This window comes from Hypomesus nipponensis, chromosome 12 (genome assembly GCF_054491055.1).
Source record: "Hypomesus nipponensis isolate SF chromosome 12, ASM5449105v1, whole genome shotgun sequence".
NCBI lineage: Eukaryota > Metazoa > Chordata > Actinopteri > Osmeriformes > Osmeridae > Hypomesus > Hypomesus nipponensis.
This window is the reverse complement of record NC_140372.1, coordinates 13,676,876-13,691,960: the sequence shown is the minus strand read 5'-3', so window position 1 is coordinate 13,691,960 and position 15,085 is coordinate 13,676,876. Positions and strand designations below refer to the sequence as shown.

The following is a 15,085-nucleotide window of genomic DNA, read 5'->3' as shown; positions in this document are numbered from 1 at the left end:
TCTTGCCAGTTAAACAGCATCACCTATGGAGGATGCGGGCATCGATCCCGCTACCTCTCGCATGCAAAGCGAGCGCTCTCCCATTTGAGCTAAGACCCCATGTTGAGGTTCTCGTCGGGAAACTTGTGATCGTCAGCATTAGGACAACCGTGTCTGTGAAGTAGTCATCCTTCATGCGATTCTTGTAAATGTTTCTGTGGAAAGAAGCTAAATCTTGCCAGCTAAACAGAATCACCTATGGAGGATGCGGGCATCGATCCCGCTACCTCTCGCATGCTAAGCGAGCGCTCTACCATTTGAGCTTATCCCCCACCTTACATGTGACAACTATCCTTGGCAGAGTTCAAAACTCCTCGGTCTTGAGTCACAATCTACAATCTGGTTCGACTGCTTACTTGACATCAGTTGGAATCTCACAGGGAATGCGGGTACCGATTCCGCTGCATAAGACAGGCAAAGGAAGCGCTGCGGCATTTGAGCCAACTCGCACTTCCATTGCTCCTACCTGGGAGAGTTGAATCGTCCCATGCTTTGGAGCTGCTTTTCCGAAACACGTGCAAAGTTTGTTGTGGAACGGAGCTCCATTTTTCAATGAAAAAAATCTGTTGGAGAATGCGGGCATCGATCCCGCTGCCTCTCGCATGCGAAGCAAGCGCTCTACCACTTGAGCTAATTCCCCCATGTCAAGCTGCTTGTCGGGGAACTGGTGAGGGTCAGCATGAGGACACAAATTGTCTGAAACCAACCGTGTCTCGGAAGTCGTCGTCCTTCATGCCAATGCGATTCTTGTTAATGTTTCTGTGGAAAGAAGCTAAATCTTGCCAGCTAAACAGCATCACCTATGGAGGATGCGGACATCGATCCCGCTACCTCTCGCATGCAAAGCGAGCGCTCTACCATTTGAGCTAAGACCCCATGTTGAGGTTCTCGTCGGGAAACTTGTGATCGTCAGCATTAGGACAACCGTGTCTGTGAAGTAGTCATCCTTCATGCGATTCTTGTAAATGTTTCTGTGGAAAGAAGCTAAATCTTGCCAGCTAAACAGAATCACCTATGGAGGATGCGGGCATCGATCCCGCTACCTCTCGCATGCTAAGCGAGCGCTCTACCATTTGAGCTAATCCCCCACCTTACATGTGACAACTATCCTTGGCAGAGTTCAAAACTCCTCGGTCTTGAGTCACAATCTACAATCTGGTTCGACTGCTTACTTGACATCAGTTGGAATCTCACAGGGAATGCGGGTACCGATTCCGCTGCATAAGACAGGCAAAGGAAGCGCTGAGGCATTTGAGCCAACTCGCACTTCCATTGCTCCTACCTGGGAGAGTTGAATCGTCCCATGCTTTGGAGCTGCTTTTCCGAAACACGTGCAAAGTTTGTTGTGGAACGGAGCTCCATTTTTCAATGAAAAAAATCTGTTGGAGAATGCGGGCATCGATCCCGCTGCCTCTTGCAAGCGAAGCAAGCGCTCTACCACTTGAGCTAATTCCCCCATGTTAAGCTGCTTGTCGGGGAACTGGTGAGGGTCAGCATGAGGACACAAATTGTCTGAAACCAACCGTGTCTCGGAAGTCGTCGTCCTTCATGCCAATGCGATTCTTGTTAATGTTTCTGTGGAAAGAAGCTAAATCTTGCCAGCTAAACAGCATCACCTATGGAGGATGCGGGCATCGATCCCGCTACCTCTCGCATGCAAAGCGAGCGCTCTACCATTTGAGCTAAGACCCCATGTTGAGGTTCTCGTCGGGAAACTTGTGATCGTCAGCATTAGGACAACCGTGTCTGTGAAGTAGTCATCCTTCATGCGATTCTTGTAAATGTTTCTGTGGAAAGAAGCTAAATCTTGCCAGCTAAACAGAATCACCTATGGAGGATGCGGGCATCGATCCCGCTACCTCTCGCATGCTAAGCGAGCGCTCTACCATTTGAGCTAATACCCCACCTTACATGTGACAACTATCCTTGGCAGAGTTCAAAACTCCTCGGTCTTGAGTCACAATCTACAATCTGGTTCGACTGCTTACTTGACATCAGTTGGAATCTCACAGGGAATGCGGGTACCGATTCCGCTGCATAAGACAGGCAAAGGAAGCGCTGCGGCATTTGAGCCAACTCGCACTTCCATTGCTCCTACCTGGGAGAGTTGAATCGTCCCATGCTTTGGAGCTGCTTTTCCGAAACACGTGCAAAGTTTGTTGTGGAACGGAGCTCCATTTTTCAATGAAAAAAATCTGTTGGAGAATGCGGGCATCGATCCCGCTGCCTCTCGCATGCGAAGCAAGCGCTCTACCACTTGAGCTAATTCCCCCATGTTAAGCTGCTTGTCGGGGAACTGGTGAGGGTCAGCATGAGGACACAAATTGTCTGAAACCAACAGTGTCTCGGAAGTCGTCGTCCTTCATGCCAATGCGATTCTTGTTAATGTTTCTGTGGAAAGAAGCTAAATCTTGCCAGTTAAACAGCATCACCTATGGAGGATGCGGGCATCGATCCCGCTACCTCTCGCATGCAAAGCGAGCGCTCTCCCATTTGAGCTAATCCCCCATGTTGAGGTTCTCGTCGGGAAACTTGTGATCGTCAGCATTAGGACAACCGTGTCTGTGAAGTAGTCATCCTTCATGCGATTCTTGTAAATGTTTCTGTGGAAAGAAGCTAAATCTTGCCAGCTAAACAGCATCACCTATGGAGGATGCGGGCATCGATCCCGCTACCTCTCGCATGCTAAGCGAGCGCTCTACCATTTGAGCTAATCCCCCACCTTACATGTGACAACTATCCTTGGCAGAGTTCAAAACTCCTCGGTCTTGAGTCACAATCTACAATCTGGTTCGACTGCTTACTTGACATCAGTTGGAATCTCACAGGGAATGCGGGTACCGATTCCGCTGCATAAGACAGGCAAAGGAAGCGCTGCGGCATTTGAGCCAACTCGCACTTCCATTGCTCCTACCTGGGAGAGTTGAATCGTCCCATGCTTTGGAGCTGCTTTTCCGAAACACGTGCAAAGTTTGTTGTGGAACGGAGCTCCATTTTTCAATGAAAAAAATCTGTTGGAGAATGCGGGCATCGATCCCGCTGCCTCTCGCATGCGAAGCAAGCGCTCTACCACTTGAGCTAATTCCCCCATGTTAAGCTGCTTGTCGGGGAACTGGTGAGGGTCAGCATGAGGACACAAATTGTCTGAAACCAACCGTGTCTCGGAAGTCGTCGTCCTTCATGCCAATGCGATTCTTGTTAATGTTTCTGTGGAAAGAAGCTAAATCTTGCCAGCTAAACAGCATCACCTATGGAGGATGCGGGCATCGATCCCACTACCTCTCGCATGCAAAGCGAGCGCTCTACCATTTGAGCTAAGCCCCCATGTTGAGGTTCTCGTCGGGAAACTTGTGATCGTCAGCATTAGGACAACCGTGTCTGTGAAGTAGTCATCCTTCATGCGATTCTTGTAAATGTTTCTGTGGAAAGAAGCTAAATCTTGCCAGCTAAACAGAATCACCTATGGAGGATGCGGGCATCGATCCCGCTACCTCTCGCATGCTAAGCGAGCGCTCTACCATTTGAGCTAATACCCCACCTTACATGTGACAACTATCCTTGGCAGAGTTCAAAACTCCTCGGTCTTGAGTCACAATCTACAATCTGGTTCGACTGCTTACTTGACATCAGTTGGAATCTCACAGGGAATGCGGGTACCGATTCCGCTGCATAAGACAGGCAAAGGAAGCGCTGCGGCATTTGAGCCAACTCGCACTTCCATTGCTCCTACCTGGGAGAGTTGAATCGTCCCATGCTTTGGAGCTGCTTTTCCGAAACACGTGCAAAGTTTGTTGTGGAACGGAGCTCCATTTTTCAATGAAAAAAATCTGTTGGAGAATGCGGGCATCGATCCCGCTGCCTCTCGCATGCGAAGCAAGCGCTCTACCACTTGAGCTAATTCCCCCATGTTAAGCTGCTTGTCGGGGAACTGGTGAGGGTCAGCATGAGGACACAAATTGTCTGAAACCAACCGTGTCTCGGAAGTCGTCGTCCTTCATGCCAATGCGATTCTTGTTAATGTTTCTGTGGAAAGAAGCTAAATCTTGCCAGCTAAACAGCATCACCTATGGAGGATGCGGGCATCGATCCCACTACCTCTCGCATGCAAAGCGAGCGCTCTACCATTTGAGCTAAGCCCCCATGTTGAGGTTCTCGTCGGGAAACTTGTGATCGTCAGCATTAGGACAACCGTGTCTGTGAAGTAGTCATCCTTCATGCGATTCTTGTAAATGTTTCTGTGGAAAGAAGCTAAATCTTGCCAGCTAAACAGAATCACCTATGGAGGATGCGGGCATCGATCCCGCTACCTCTCGCATGCTAAGCGAGCGCTCTACCATTTGAGCTAATCCCCCACCTTACATGTGACAACTATCCTTGGCAGAGTTCAAAACTCCTCGGTCTTGAGTCACAATCTACAATCTGGTTCGACTGCTTACTTGACATCAGTTGGAATCTCACAGGGAATGCGGGTACCGATTCCGCTGCATAAGACAGGCAAAGGAAGCGCTGCGGCATTTGAGCCAACTCGCACTTCCATTGCTCCTACCTGGGAGAGTTGAATCGTCCCATGCTTTGGAGCTGCTTTTCCGAAACACGTGCAAAGTTTGTTGTGGAACGGAGCTCCATTTTTCAATGAAAAGAATCTGTTGGAGAATGCGGGCATCGATCCCGCTGCCTCTCGCATGCGAAGCAAGCGCTCTACCACTTGAGCTAATTCCCCCATGTTAAGCTGCTTGTCGGGGAACTGGTGAGGGTCAGCATGAGGACACAAATTGTCTGAAACCAACCGTGTCTCGGAAGTCGTCGTCCTTCATGCCAATGCGATTCTTGTTAATGTTTCTGTGGAAAGAAGCTAAATCTTGCCAGCTAAACAGCATCACCTATGGAGGATGCGGGCATCGATCCCGCTACCTCTCGCATGCAAAGCGAGCGCTCTACCATTTGAGCTAAGACCCCATGTTGAGGTTCTCGTCGGGAAACTTGTGATCGTCAGCATTAGGACAACCGTGTCTGTGAAGTAGTCATCCTTCATGCGATTCTTGTAAATGTTTCTGTGGAAAGAAGCTAAATCTTGCCAGCTAAACAGAATCACCTATGGAGGATGCGGGCATCGATCCCGCTACCTCTCGCATGCTAAGCGAGCGCTCTACCATTTGAGCTAATACCCCACCTTACATGTGACAACTATCCTTGGCAGAGTTCAAAACTCCTCGGTCTTGAGTCACAATCTACAATCTGGTTCGACTGCTTACTTGACATCAGTTGGAATCTCACAGGGAATGCGGGTACCGATTCCGCTGCATAAGACAGGCAAAGGAAGCGCTGCGGCATTTGAGCCAACTCGCACTTCCATTGCTCCTACCTGGGAGAGTTGAATCGTCCCATGCTTTGGAGCTGCTTTTCCGAAACACGTGCAAAGTTTGTTGTGGAACGGAGCTCCATTTTTCAATGAAAAAAATCTGTTGGAGAATGCGGGCATCGATCCCGCTGCCTCTCGCATGCGAAGCAAGCGCTCTACCACTTGAGCTAATTCCCCCATGTTAAGCTGCTTGTCGGGGAACTGGTGAGGGTCAGCATGAGGACACAAATTGTCTGAAACCAACCGTGTCTCGGAAGTCGTCGTCCTTCATGCCAATGCGATTCTTGTTAATGTTTCTGTGGAAAGAAGCTAAATCTTGCCAGCTAAACAGCATCACCTATGGAGGATGCGGGCATCGATCCCGCTACCTCTCGCATGCAAAGCGAGCGCTCTACCATTTGAGCTAAGCCCCCATGTGGAGGTTCTCGTCGGGAAACTTGTGATCGTCAGCATTAGGACAACCGTGTCTGTGAATTAGTCATCCTTCATGCGATTCTTGTAAATGTTTCTGTGGAAAGAAGCTAAATCTTGCCAGCTAAACAGAATCACCTATGGAGGATGCGGGCATCGATCCCGCTACCTTTCGCATGCTAAGCGAGCGCTCTACCATTTGAGCTAATCCCCCACCTTACATGTGACAACTATCCTTGGCAGAGTTCAAAACTCCTCGGTCTTGAGTCACAATCTACAATCTGGTTCGACTGCTTACTTGACATCAGTTGGAATCTCACAGGGAATGCGGGTACCGATTCCGCTGCATAAGACAGGCAAAGGAAGCGCTGCGGCATTTGAGCCAACTCGCACTTCCATTGCTCCTACCTGGGAGAGTTGAATCGTCCCATGCTTTGGAGCTGCTTTTCCGAAACACGTGCAAAGTTTGTTGTGGAACGGAGCTCCATTTTTCAATGAAAAAAATCTGTTGGAGAATGCGGGCATCGATCCCGCTGCCTCTCGCATGCGAAGCAAGCGCTCTACCACTTGAGCTAATTCCCCCATGTTAAGCTGCTTGTCGGGGAACTGGTGAGGGTCAGCATGAGGACACAAATTGTCTGAAACCAACCGTGTCTCGGAAGTCGTCGTCCTTCATGCCAATGCGATTCTTGTTAATGTTTCTGTGGAAAGAAGCTAAATCTTGCCAGTTAAACAGCATCACCTATGGAGGATGCGGGCATCGATCCCGCTACCTCTCGCATGCAAAGCGAGCGCTCTCCCATTTGAGCTAATCCCCCATGTTGAGTTTCTCGTCGGGAAACTTGTGATCGTCAGCATTAGGACAACCGTGTCTGTGAAGTAGTCATCCTTCATGCGATTCTTGTAAATGTTTCTGTGGAAAGAAGCTAAATCTTGCCAGTTAAACAGCATCACCTATGGAGGATGCGGGCATCGATCCCGCTACCTCTCGCATGCAAAGCGAGCGCTCTCCCATTTGAGCTAATCCCCCATGTTGAGTTTCTCATCGGGAAACTTGTGATCGTCAGCATTAGGACAACCGTATCTGTGAAGTAGTCATCCTTCATCTGATTCTTGTAAATGTTTCTGTGGAAAGAAGCTAAATCTTGCCAGCTAAACAGAATCACCTATGGAGGATGCGGGCATCGATCCCGCTACCTCTCGCATGCTAAGCGAGCGCTCTACCATTTGAGCTAATCCCCCACCTTACATGTGACAACTACCCTTGGCAGAGTTCAAAACTCCTCGGTCTTGAGTCACAATCTACAATCTGGTTCGACTGCTTACTTGACATCAGTTGGAATCTCACAAGGAATGCGGGTACCGATTCCGCTGCATAAGACAGGCAAAGGAAGCGCTGCGGCATTTGAGCCAACTCGCACTTCCATTGCTCCTACCTGGGAGAGTTGAATCGTCCCATGCTTTGGAGCTGCTTTTCCGAAACACGTGCAAAGTTTGTTGTGGAACGGAGCTCCATTTTTCAATGAAAAAAATCTGTTGGAGAATGCGGGCATCGATCCCGCTGCCTCTCGCATGCGAAGCAAGCGCTCTACCACTTGAGCTAATTCCCCCATGTTAAGCTGCTTGTCGGGGAACTGGTGAGGGTCAGCATGAGGACACAAATTGTCTCAAACCAACCGTGTCTCGGAAGTCGTCGTCCTTCATGCCAATGCGATTCTTGTTAATGTTTCTGTGGAAAGAAGCTAAATCTTGCCAGCTAAACAGCATCACCTATGGAGGATGCGGGCATCGATCCCGCTACCTCTCGCATGCAAAGCGAGCGCTCTCCCATTTGAGCTAATACCCCATGTTGAGTTTCTCGTCGGGAAACTTGTGATCGTCAGCATTAGGACAACCGTGTCTGTGAAGTAGTCATCCTTCATGCGATTCTTGTAAATGTTTCTGTGGAAAGAAGCTAAATCTTGCCAGTTAAACAGCATCACCTATGGAGGACGCGGGCATCGATCCCGCTACCTCTCGCATGCAAAGCGAGCGCTCTCCCATTTGAGCTAATCCCCCATGTTGAGTTTCTCATCGGGAAACTTGTGATCGTCAGCATTAGGACAACCGTGTCTGTGAAGTAGTCATCCTTCATGCGATTCTTGTAAATGTTTCTGTGGAAAGAAGCTAAATCTTGCCAGCTAAACAGAATCACCTTTGGAGGATGCGGGCATCGATCCCGCTACCTCTCGCATGCTAAGCGAGCGCTCTACCATTTGAGCTAATCCCCCACCTTACATGTGACAACTATCCTTGGCAGAGTTCAAAACTCCTCGGTCTTGAGTCACAATCTACAATCTGGTTCGACTGCTTACTTGACATCAGTTGGAATCTCACAGGGAATGCGGGTACCGATTCCGCTGCATAAGACAGGCAAAGGAAGCGCTGCGGCATTTGAGCCAACTCGCACTTCCATTGCTCCTACCTGGGAGAGTTGAATCGTCCCATGCTTTGGAGCTGCTTTTCCGAAACACGTGCAAAGTTTGTTGTGGAACGGAGCTCCATTTTTCAATGAAAAAAATCTGTTGGAGAATGCGGGCATCGATCCCGCTGCCTCTCGCATGCGAAGCAAGCGCTCTATTGCTTGAGCTAATTCCCCCATGTTAAGCTGCTTGTCGGGGAACTGGTGAGGGTCAGCATGAGGACACAAATTGTCTGAAACCAACCGTGTCTCGGAAAATGTCGTCCTTTATGCCAATGCGATTCTTGTTAATGTTTCTGTGGAAAGAAGCTAAATCTTGCCAGTTAAACAGCATCACCTATGGAGGATGCGGGCATCGATCCCGCTACCTCTCGCATGCAAAGCGAGCGCTCTCCCATTTGAGCTAATCCCCCATGTTGAGTTTCTCGTCGGGAAACTTGTGATCGTCAGCATTAGGACAACCGTGTCTGTGAAGTAGTCATCCTTCATGCGATTCTTGTAAATGTTTCTGTGGAAAGAAGCTAAATCTTGCCAGCTAAACAGCATCACCTATGGAGGATGCGGGCATCGATCCCGCTACCTCTCGCATGCTAAGCGAGCGCTCTACCATTTGAGCTAATCCCCCACCTTACATGTGACAACTATCCTTGGCAGAGTTCAAAACTCCTCGGTCTTGAGTCACAATCTACAATCTGGTTCGACTGCTTACTTGACATCAGTTGGAATCTCACAGGGAATGCGGGTACCGATTCCGCTGCATAAGACAGGCAAAGGAAGCGCTGCGGCATTTGAGCCAACTCGCACTTCCATTGCTCCTACCTGGGAGAGTTGAATCGTCCCACGCTTTGGAGCTGCTTTTCCGAAACACGTGCAAAGTTTGTTGTGGAACGGAGCTCCATTTTTCAATGAAAAAAATCTGTTGGAGAATGCGGGCATCGATCCCGCTGCCTCTCGCATGCGAAGCAAGCGCTCTACCACTTGAGCTAATTCCCCCATGTTAAGCTGCTTGTCGGGGAACTGGTGAGGGTCAGCATGAGGACACAAATTGTCTGAAACCAACCGTGTCTCGGAAGTCGTCGTCCTTCATGCCAATGCGATTCTTGTTAATGTTTCTGTGGAAAGAAGCTAAATCTTGCCAGCTAAACAGCATCACCTATGGAGGATGCGGGCATCGATCCCGCTACCTCTCGCATGCAAAGCGAGCGCTCTACCATTTGAGCTAAGCCCCCATGTTGAGGTTCTCGTCGGGAAACTTGTGATCGTCAGCATTAGGACAACCGTGTCTGTGAAGTAGTCATCCTTCATGCGATTCTTGTAAATGTTTCTGTGGAAAGAAGCTAAATCTTGCCAGCTAAACAGAATCACCTATGGAGGATGCGGGCATCGATCCCGCTACCTCTCGCATGCTAAGCGAGCGCTCTACCATTTGAGCTAATCCCCCACCTTACATGTGACAACTATCCTTGGCAGAGTTCAAAACTCCTCGGTCTTGAGTCACAATCTACAATCTGTTTCGACTGCTTACTTGACATCAGTTGGAATCTCACAGGGAATGCGGGTACCGATTCCGCTGCATAAGACAGGCAAAGGAAGCGCTGCGGCATTTGAGCCAACTCGCACTTCCATTGCTCCTACCTGGGAGAGTTGAATCGTCCCACGCTTTGGAGCTGCTTTTCCGAAACACGTGCAAAGTTTGTTGTGGAACGGAGCTCCATTTTTCAATGAAAAAAATCTGTTGGAGAATGCGGGCATCGATCCCGCTGCCTCTCGCATGCGAAGCAAGCGCTCTACCACTTGAGCTAATTCCCCCATGTTAAGCTGCTTGTCGGGGAACTGGTGAGGGTCAGCATGAGGACACAAATTGTCTGAAACCAACCGTGTCTCGGAAGTCGTCGTCCTTCATGCCAATGCGATTCTTGTTAATGTTTCTGTGGAAAGAAGCTAAATCTTGCCAGCTAAACAGCATCACCTATGGAGGATGCGGGCATCGATCCCGCTACCTCTCGCATGCAAAGCGAGCGCTCTACCATTTGAGCTAAGCCCCCATGTTGAGGTTCTCGTCGGGAAACTTGTGATCGTCAGCATTAGGACAACCGTGTCTGTGAAGTAGTCATCCTTCATGCGATTCTTGTAAATGTTTCTGTGGAAAGAAGCTAAATCTTGCCAGCTAAACAGAATCACCTATGGAGGATGCGGGCATCGATCCCGCTACCTCTCGCATGCTAAGCGAGCGCTCTACCATTTGAGCTAATCCCCCACCTTACATGTGACAACTATCCTTGGCAGAGTTCAAAACTCCTCGGTCTTGAGTCACAATCTACAATCTGGTTCGACTGCTTACTTGACATCAGTTGGAATCTCACAGGGAATGCGGGTACCGATTCCGCTGCATAAGACAGGCAAAGGAAGCGCTGCGGCATTTGAGCCAACTCGCACTTCCATTGCTCCTACCTGGGAGAGTTGAATCGTCCCATGCTTTGGAGCTGCTTTTCCGAAACACGTGCAAAGTTTGTTGTGGAACGGAGCTCCATTTTTCAATGAAAAAAATATGTTGGAGAATGCGGGCATCGATCCCACTGCCTCTCGCATGCAAAGCAAGCGCTCTACCACTTGAGCTAATTCCCCCATGTTAAGCTGCTTGTCGGGGAACTGGTGAGGGTCAGCATGAGGACACAAATTGTCTGAAACCAACCGTGTCTCGGAAGTCGTCGTCCTTCATGCCAATGCGATTCTTGTTAATGTTTCTGTGGAAAGAAGCTAAATCTTGCCAGCTAAACAGCATCACCTATGGAGGATGCGGGCATCGATCCCGCTACCTCTCGCATGCAAAGCGAGCGCTCTACCATTTGAGCTAAGCCCCCATGTTGAGGTTCTCGTCGGGAAACTTGTGATCGTCAGCATTAGGACAACCGTGTCTGTGAAGTAGTCATCCTTCATGCGATTCTTGTAAATGTTTCTGTGGAAAGAAGCTAAATCTTGCCAGCTAAACAGAATCACCTATGGAGGATGCGGGCATCGATCCCGCTACCTCTCGCATGCTAAGCGAGCGCTCTACCATTTGAGCTAATCCCCCACCTTACATGTGACAACTATCCTTGGCAGAGTTCAAAACTCCTCGGTCTTGAGTCACAATCTACAATCTGTTTCGACTGCTTACTTGACATCAGTTGGAATCTCACAGGGAATGCGGGTACCGATTCCGCTGCATAAGACAGGCAAAGGAAGCGCTGCGGCATTTGAGCCAACTCGCACTTCCATTGCTCCTACCCGGGAGAGTTGAATCGTCCCATGCTTTGGAGCTGCTTTTCCGAAACACGTGCAAAGTTTGTTGTGGAACGGAGCTTAATTTTTCAATGAAAAAAATCTGTTGGAGAATGCGGGCATCGACCCCGCTGCCTCTCGCATGCGAAGCAAGCGCTCTACCACTTGAGCTAATTCCCCCATGTTAAGCTGCTTGTCGGGGAACTGGTGAGGGTCAGCATGAGGACACAAATTGTCTGAAACCAACCGTGTCTCGGAAGTCGTCGTCCTTCATGCCAATGCGATTCTTGTTAATGTTTCTGTGGAAAGAAGCTAAATCTTGCCAGTTAAACAGCATCACCTATGGAGGATGCGGGCATCGATCCCGCTACCTCTCGCATGCAAAGCGAGCGCTCTACCATTTGAGCTAAGCCCCCATGTTGAGGTTCTCGTCGGGAAACTTGTGATCGTCAGCATTAGGACAACCGTGTCTGTGAAGTAGTCATCCTTCATGCGATTCTTGTAAATGTTTCTGTGGAAAGAAGCTAAATCTTGCCAGCTAAACAGAATCACCTATGGAGGATGCGGGCATCGATCCCGCTACCTCTCGCATGCTAAGCGAGCGCTCTACCATTTGAGCTAATCCCCCACCTTACATGTGACAACTATCCTTGGCAGAGTTCAAAACTCCTCGGTCTTGAGTCACAATCTACAATCTGGTTCGACTGCTTACTTGACATCAGTTGGAATCTCACAGGGAATGCGGGTACCGATTCCGCTGCATAAGACAGGCAAAGGAAGCGCTGCGGCATTTGAGCCAACTCGCACTTCCATTGCTCCTACCCGGGAGAGTTGAATCGTCCCATGCTTTGGAGCTGCTTTTCCGAAACACGTGCAAAGTTTGTTGTGGAACGGAGCTTAATTTTTCAATGAAAAAAATCTGTTGGAGAATGCGGGCATCGACCCCGCTGCCTCTCGCATGCGAAGCAAGCGCTCTACCACTTGAGCTAATTCCCCCATGTTAAGCTGCTTGTCGGGGAACTGGTGAGGGTCAGCATGAGGACACAAATTGTCTGAAACCAACCGTGTCTCGGAAGTCGTCGTCCTTCATGCCAATGCGATTCTTGTTAATGTTTCTGTGGAAAGAAGCTAAATCTTGCCAGTTAAACAGCATCACCTATGGAGGATGCGGGCATCGATCCCGCTACCTCTCGCATGCAAAGCGAGCGCTCTCCCATTTGAGCTAATCCCCCATGTTGAGTTTCTCGTCGGGAAACTTGTGATCGTCAGCATTAGGACAACCGTGTCTGTGAAGTAGTCATCCTTCATGCGATTCTTGTAAATGTTTCTGTGGAAAGAAGCTAAATCTTGCCAGCTAAACAGAATCACCTATGGAGGATGCGGGCATCGATCCCGCTACCTCTCGCATGCTAAGCGAGCGCTCTACCATTTGAGCTAATCCCCCACCTTACATGTGACAACTATCCTTGGCAGAGTTCAAAACTCCTCGGTCTTGAGTCACAATCTACAATCTGGTTCGACTGCTTACTTGACATCAGTTGGAATCTCACAGGGAATGCGGGTACCGATTCCGCTGCATAAGACAGGCAAAGGAAGCGCTGCGGCATTTGAGCCAACTCGCACTTCCATTGCTCCTACCTGGGAGAGTTGAATCGTCCCATGCTTTGGAGCTGCTTTTCCGAAACACGTGCAAAGTTTGTTGTGGAACGGAGCTCCATTTTTCAATGAAAAAAATATGTTGGAGAATGCGGGCATCGATCCCACTGCCTCTCGCATGCAAAGCAAGCGCTCTACCACTTGAGCTAATTCCCCCATGTTAAGCTGCTTGTCGGGGAACTGGTGAGGGTCAGCATGAGGACACAAATTGTCTGAAACCAACCGTGTCTCGGAAGTCGTCGTCCTTCATGCCAATGCGATTCTTGTTAATGTTTCTGTGGAAAGAAGCTAAATCTTGCCAGCTAAACAGCATCACCTATGGAGGATGCGGGCATCGATCCCGCTACCTCTCGCATGCAAAGCGAGCGCTCTACCATTTGAGCTAAGCCCCCATGTTGAGGTTCTCGTCGGGAAACTTGTGATCGTCAGCATTAGGACAACCGTGTCTGTGAAGTAGTCATCCTTCATGCGATTCTTGTAAATGTTTCTGTGGAAAGAAGCTAAATCTTGCCAGCTAAACAGAATCACCTATGGAGGATGCGGGCATCGATCCCGCTACCTCTCGCATGCTAAGCGAGCGCTCTACCATTTGAGCTAATCCCCCACCTTACATGTGACAACTATCCTTGGCAGAGTTCAAAACTCCTCGGTCTTGAGTCACAATCTACAATCTGGTTCGACTGCTTACTTGACATCAGTTGGAATCTCACAGGGAATGCGGGTACCGATTCCGCTGCATAAGACAGGCAAAGGAAGCGCTGCGGCATTTGAGCCAACTCGCACTTCCATTGCTCCTACCTGGGAGAGTTGAATCGTCCCATGCTTTGGAGCTGCTTTTCCGAAACACGTGCAAAGTTTGTTGTGGAACGGAGCTTAATTTTTCAATGAAAAAAATCTGTTGGAGAATGCGGGCATCGACCCCGCTGCCTCTCGCATGCGAAGCAAGCGCTCTACCACTTGAGCTAATTCCCCCATGTTAAGCTGCTTGTCGGGGAACTGGTGAGGGTCAGCATGAGGACACAAATTGTCTGAAACCAACCGTGTCTCGGAAGTCGTCGTCCTTCATGCCAATGCGATTCTTGTTAATGTTTCTGTGGAAAGAAGCTAAATCTTGCCAGTTAAACAGCATCACCTATGGAGGATGCGGGCATCGATCCTGCTACCTCTCGCATGCAAAGCGAGCGCTCTACCATTTCAGCTAAGCCCCCATGTGGAGGTTCTCGTCGGGAAACTTGTGATCGTCAGCATTAGGACAACCGTGTCTGTGAAGTAGTCATCCTTCATGCGATTCTTGTAAATGTTTCTGTGGAAAGAAGCTAAATCTTGCCAGCTAAACAGAATCACCTATGGAGGATGCGGGCATCGATCCCGCTACCTCTCGCATGCAAAGCGAGCGCTCTCCCATTTGAGCTAATCCCCCACCTTACATGTGACAACTATCCTTGGCAGAGTTCAAAACTCCTCGGTCTTGAGTCACAATCTACAATCTGGTTCGACTGCCTACTTGACATCAGTTGGAATCTCACAGGGAATGCGGGTACCGATTCCGCTGCATAAGACAGGCAAAGGAAGCGCTGCGGCATTTGAGCCAACTCGCACTTCCATTGCTCCTACCTGGGAGAGTTGAATCGTCCCATGCTTTGGAGCTGCTTTTCCGAAACACGTGCAAAGTTTGTTGTGGAACGGAGCTCCATTTTTCAATGAAAAAAATCTGTTGGAGAATGCGGGCATCGATCCCGCTGCCTCTCGCATGCGAAGCAAGCGCTCTACCACTTGAGCTAATTCCCCCATGTTAAGCTGCTTGTCGGGGAACTGGTGAGGGTCAGCATGAGGACACAAATTGTCTGAAACCAACCGTGTCTCGGAAGTCGTCGTCCTTCATGCCAATGCGATTCTTG

At 49.3% G+C, this 15,085-nt stretch overlaps 29 non-coding genes across 29 annotated transcripts; all 29 read right to left on the bottom strand.

Annotated features, from left to right (window-relative positions):
- Positions 1 to 606: 606 nt before the first annotated feature.
- Positions 607 to 679, bottom strand: trnaa-cgc (transfer RNA alanine (anticodon CGC)). The gene has a single exon. It is a non-coding gene; the product is annotated as a tRNA-Ala (tRNA).
- A 375-nt stretch (positions 680 to 1,054) lies between these two features.
- On the bottom strand, positions 1,055 to 1,127 carry trnaa-agc (transfer RNA alanine (anticodon AGC)). Its single transcript has one exon. It is a non-coding gene; the product is annotated as a tRNA-Ala (tRNA).
- A 1,111-nt stretch (positions 1,128 to 2,238) lies between these two features.
- trnaa-cgc (transfer RNA alanine (anticodon CGC)) lies at positions 2,239 to 2,311 on the bottom strand. Its single transcript has one exon. It is a non-coding gene; the product is annotated as a tRNA-Ala (tRNA).
- Positions 2,312 to 2,474: 163 nt separating this feature from the next.
- On the bottom strand, positions 2,475 to 2,547 carry trnaa-ugc (transfer RNA alanine (anticodon UGC)). Its single transcript has one exon. It is a non-coding gene; the product is annotated as a tRNA-Ala (tRNA).
- Positions 2,548 to 2,686: 139 nt separating this feature from the next.
- On the bottom strand, positions 2,687 to 2,759 carry trnaa-agc (transfer RNA alanine (anticodon AGC)). The gene has a single exon. It is a non-coding gene; the product is annotated as a tRNA-Ala (tRNA).
- A 295-nt stretch (positions 2,760 to 3,054) lies between these two features.
- trnaa-cgc (transfer RNA alanine (anticodon CGC)) lies at positions 3,055 to 3,127 on the bottom strand. Its single transcript has one exon. It is a non-coding gene; the product is annotated as a tRNA-Ala (tRNA).
- A 743-nt stretch (positions 3,128 to 3,870) lies between these two features.
- On the bottom strand, positions 3,871 to 3,943 carry trnaa-cgc (transfer RNA alanine (anticodon CGC)). The gene has a single exon. It is a non-coding gene; the product is annotated as a tRNA-Ala (tRNA).
- Positions 3,944 to 4,318: 375 nt separating this feature from the next.
- On the bottom strand, positions 4,319 to 4,391 carry trnaa-agc (transfer RNA alanine (anticodon AGC)). Its single transcript has one exon. It is a non-coding gene; the product is annotated as a tRNA-Ala (tRNA).
- A 295-nt stretch (positions 4,392 to 4,686) lies between these two features.
- trnaa-cgc (transfer RNA alanine (anticodon CGC)) lies at positions 4,687 to 4,759 on the bottom strand. The gene has a single exon. It is a non-coding gene; the product is annotated as a tRNA-Ala (tRNA).
- A 743-nt stretch (positions 4,760 to 5,502) lies between these two features.
- Positions 5,503 to 5,575, bottom strand: trnaa-cgc (transfer RNA alanine (anticodon CGC)). Its single transcript has one exon. It is a non-coding gene; the product is annotated as a tRNA-Ala (tRNA).
- Positions 5,576 to 6,318: 743 nt separating this feature from the next.
- On the bottom strand, positions 6,319 to 6,391 carry trnaa-cgc (transfer RNA alanine (anticodon CGC)). Its single transcript has one exon. It is a non-coding gene; the product is annotated as a tRNA-Ala (tRNA).
- Positions 6,392 to 6,554: 163 nt separating this feature from the next.
- On the bottom strand, positions 6,555 to 6,627 carry trnaa-ugc (transfer RNA alanine (anticodon UGC)). Its single transcript has one exon. It is a non-coding gene; the product is annotated as a tRNA-Ala (tRNA).
- A 139-nt stretch (positions 6,628 to 6,766) lies between these two features.
- Positions 6,767 to 6,839, bottom strand: trnaa-ugc (transfer RNA alanine (anticodon UGC)). The gene has a single exon. It is a non-coding gene; the product is annotated as a tRNA-Ala (tRNA).
- A 139-nt stretch (positions 6,840 to 6,978) lies between these two features.
- trnaa-agc (transfer RNA alanine (anticodon AGC)) lies at positions 6,979 to 7,051 on the bottom strand. Its single transcript has one exon. It is a non-coding gene; the product is annotated as a tRNA-Ala (tRNA).
- Positions 7,052 to 7,346: 295 nt separating this feature from the next.
- On the bottom strand, positions 7,347 to 7,419 carry trnaa-cgc (transfer RNA alanine (anticodon CGC)). The gene has a single exon. It is a non-coding gene; the product is annotated as a tRNA-Ala (tRNA).
- A 587-nt stretch (positions 7,420 to 8,006) lies between these two features.
- trnaa-agc (transfer RNA alanine (anticodon AGC)) lies at positions 8,007 to 8,079 on the bottom strand. The gene has a single exon. It is a non-coding gene; the product is annotated as a tRNA-Ala (tRNA).
- A 531-nt stretch (positions 8,080 to 8,610) lies between these two features.
- On the bottom strand, positions 8,611 to 8,683 carry trnaa-ugc (transfer RNA alanine (anticodon UGC)). Its single transcript has one exon. It is a non-coding gene; the product is annotated as a tRNA-Ala (tRNA).
- A 139-nt stretch (positions 8,684 to 8,822) lies between these two features.
- Positions 8,823 to 8,895, bottom strand: trnaa-agc (transfer RNA alanine (anticodon AGC)). Its single transcript has one exon. It is a non-coding gene; the product is annotated as a tRNA-Ala (tRNA).
- Positions 8,896 to 9,190: 295 nt separating this feature from the next.
- trnaa-cgc (transfer RNA alanine (anticodon CGC)) lies at positions 9,191 to 9,263 on the bottom strand. The gene has a single exon. It is a non-coding gene; the product is annotated as a tRNA-Ala (tRNA).
- Positions 9,264 to 9,638: 375 nt separating this feature from the next.
- Positions 9,639 to 9,711, bottom strand: trnaa-agc (transfer RNA alanine (anticodon AGC)). Its single transcript has one exon. It is a non-coding gene; the product is annotated as a tRNA-Ala (tRNA).
- Positions 9,712 to 10,006: 295 nt separating this feature from the next.
- On the bottom strand, positions 10,007 to 10,079 carry trnaa-cgc (transfer RNA alanine (anticodon CGC)). The gene has a single exon. It is a non-coding gene; the product is annotated as a tRNA-Ala (tRNA).
- A 375-nt stretch (positions 10,080 to 10,454) lies between these two features.
- On the bottom strand, positions 10,455 to 10,527 carry trnaa-agc (transfer RNA alanine (anticodon AGC)). The gene has a single exon. It is a non-coding gene; the product is annotated as a tRNA-Ala (tRNA).
- A 743-nt stretch (positions 10,528 to 11,270) lies between these two features.
- Positions 11,271 to 11,343, bottom strand: trnaa-agc (transfer RNA alanine (anticodon AGC)). Its single transcript has one exon. It is a non-coding gene; the product is annotated as a tRNA-Ala (tRNA).
- A 743-nt stretch (positions 11,344 to 12,086) lies between these two features.
- trnaa-agc (transfer RNA alanine (anticodon AGC)) lies at positions 12,087 to 12,159 on the bottom strand. The gene has a single exon. It is a non-coding gene; the product is annotated as a tRNA-Ala (tRNA).
- Positions 12,160 to 12,690: 531 nt separating this feature from the next.
- On the bottom strand, positions 12,691 to 12,763 carry trnaa-ugc (transfer RNA alanine (anticodon UGC)). The gene has a single exon. It is a non-coding gene; the product is annotated as a tRNA-Ala (tRNA).
- Positions 12,764 to 12,902: 139 nt separating this feature from the next.
- Positions 12,903 to 12,975, bottom strand: trnaa-agc (transfer RNA alanine (anticodon AGC)). Its single transcript has one exon. It is a non-coding gene; the product is annotated as a tRNA-Ala (tRNA).
- Positions 12,976 to 13,718: 743 nt separating this feature from the next.
- Positions 13,719 to 13,791, bottom strand: trnaa-agc (transfer RNA alanine (anticodon AGC)). The gene has a single exon. It is a non-coding gene; the product is annotated as a tRNA-Ala (tRNA).
- Positions 13,792 to 14,534: 743 nt separating this feature from the next.
- On the bottom strand, positions 14,535 to 14,607 carry trnaa-ugc (transfer RNA alanine (anticodon UGC)). The gene has a single exon. It is a non-coding gene; the product is annotated as a tRNA-Ala (tRNA).
- A 295-nt stretch (positions 14,608 to 14,902) lies between these two features.
- trnaa-cgc (transfer RNA alanine (anticodon CGC)) lies at positions 14,903 to 14,975 on the bottom strand. The gene has a single exon. It is a non-coding gene; the product is annotated as a tRNA-Ala (tRNA).
- Between the last annotated feature and the right edge of the window lie 110 nt (positions 14,976 to 15,085).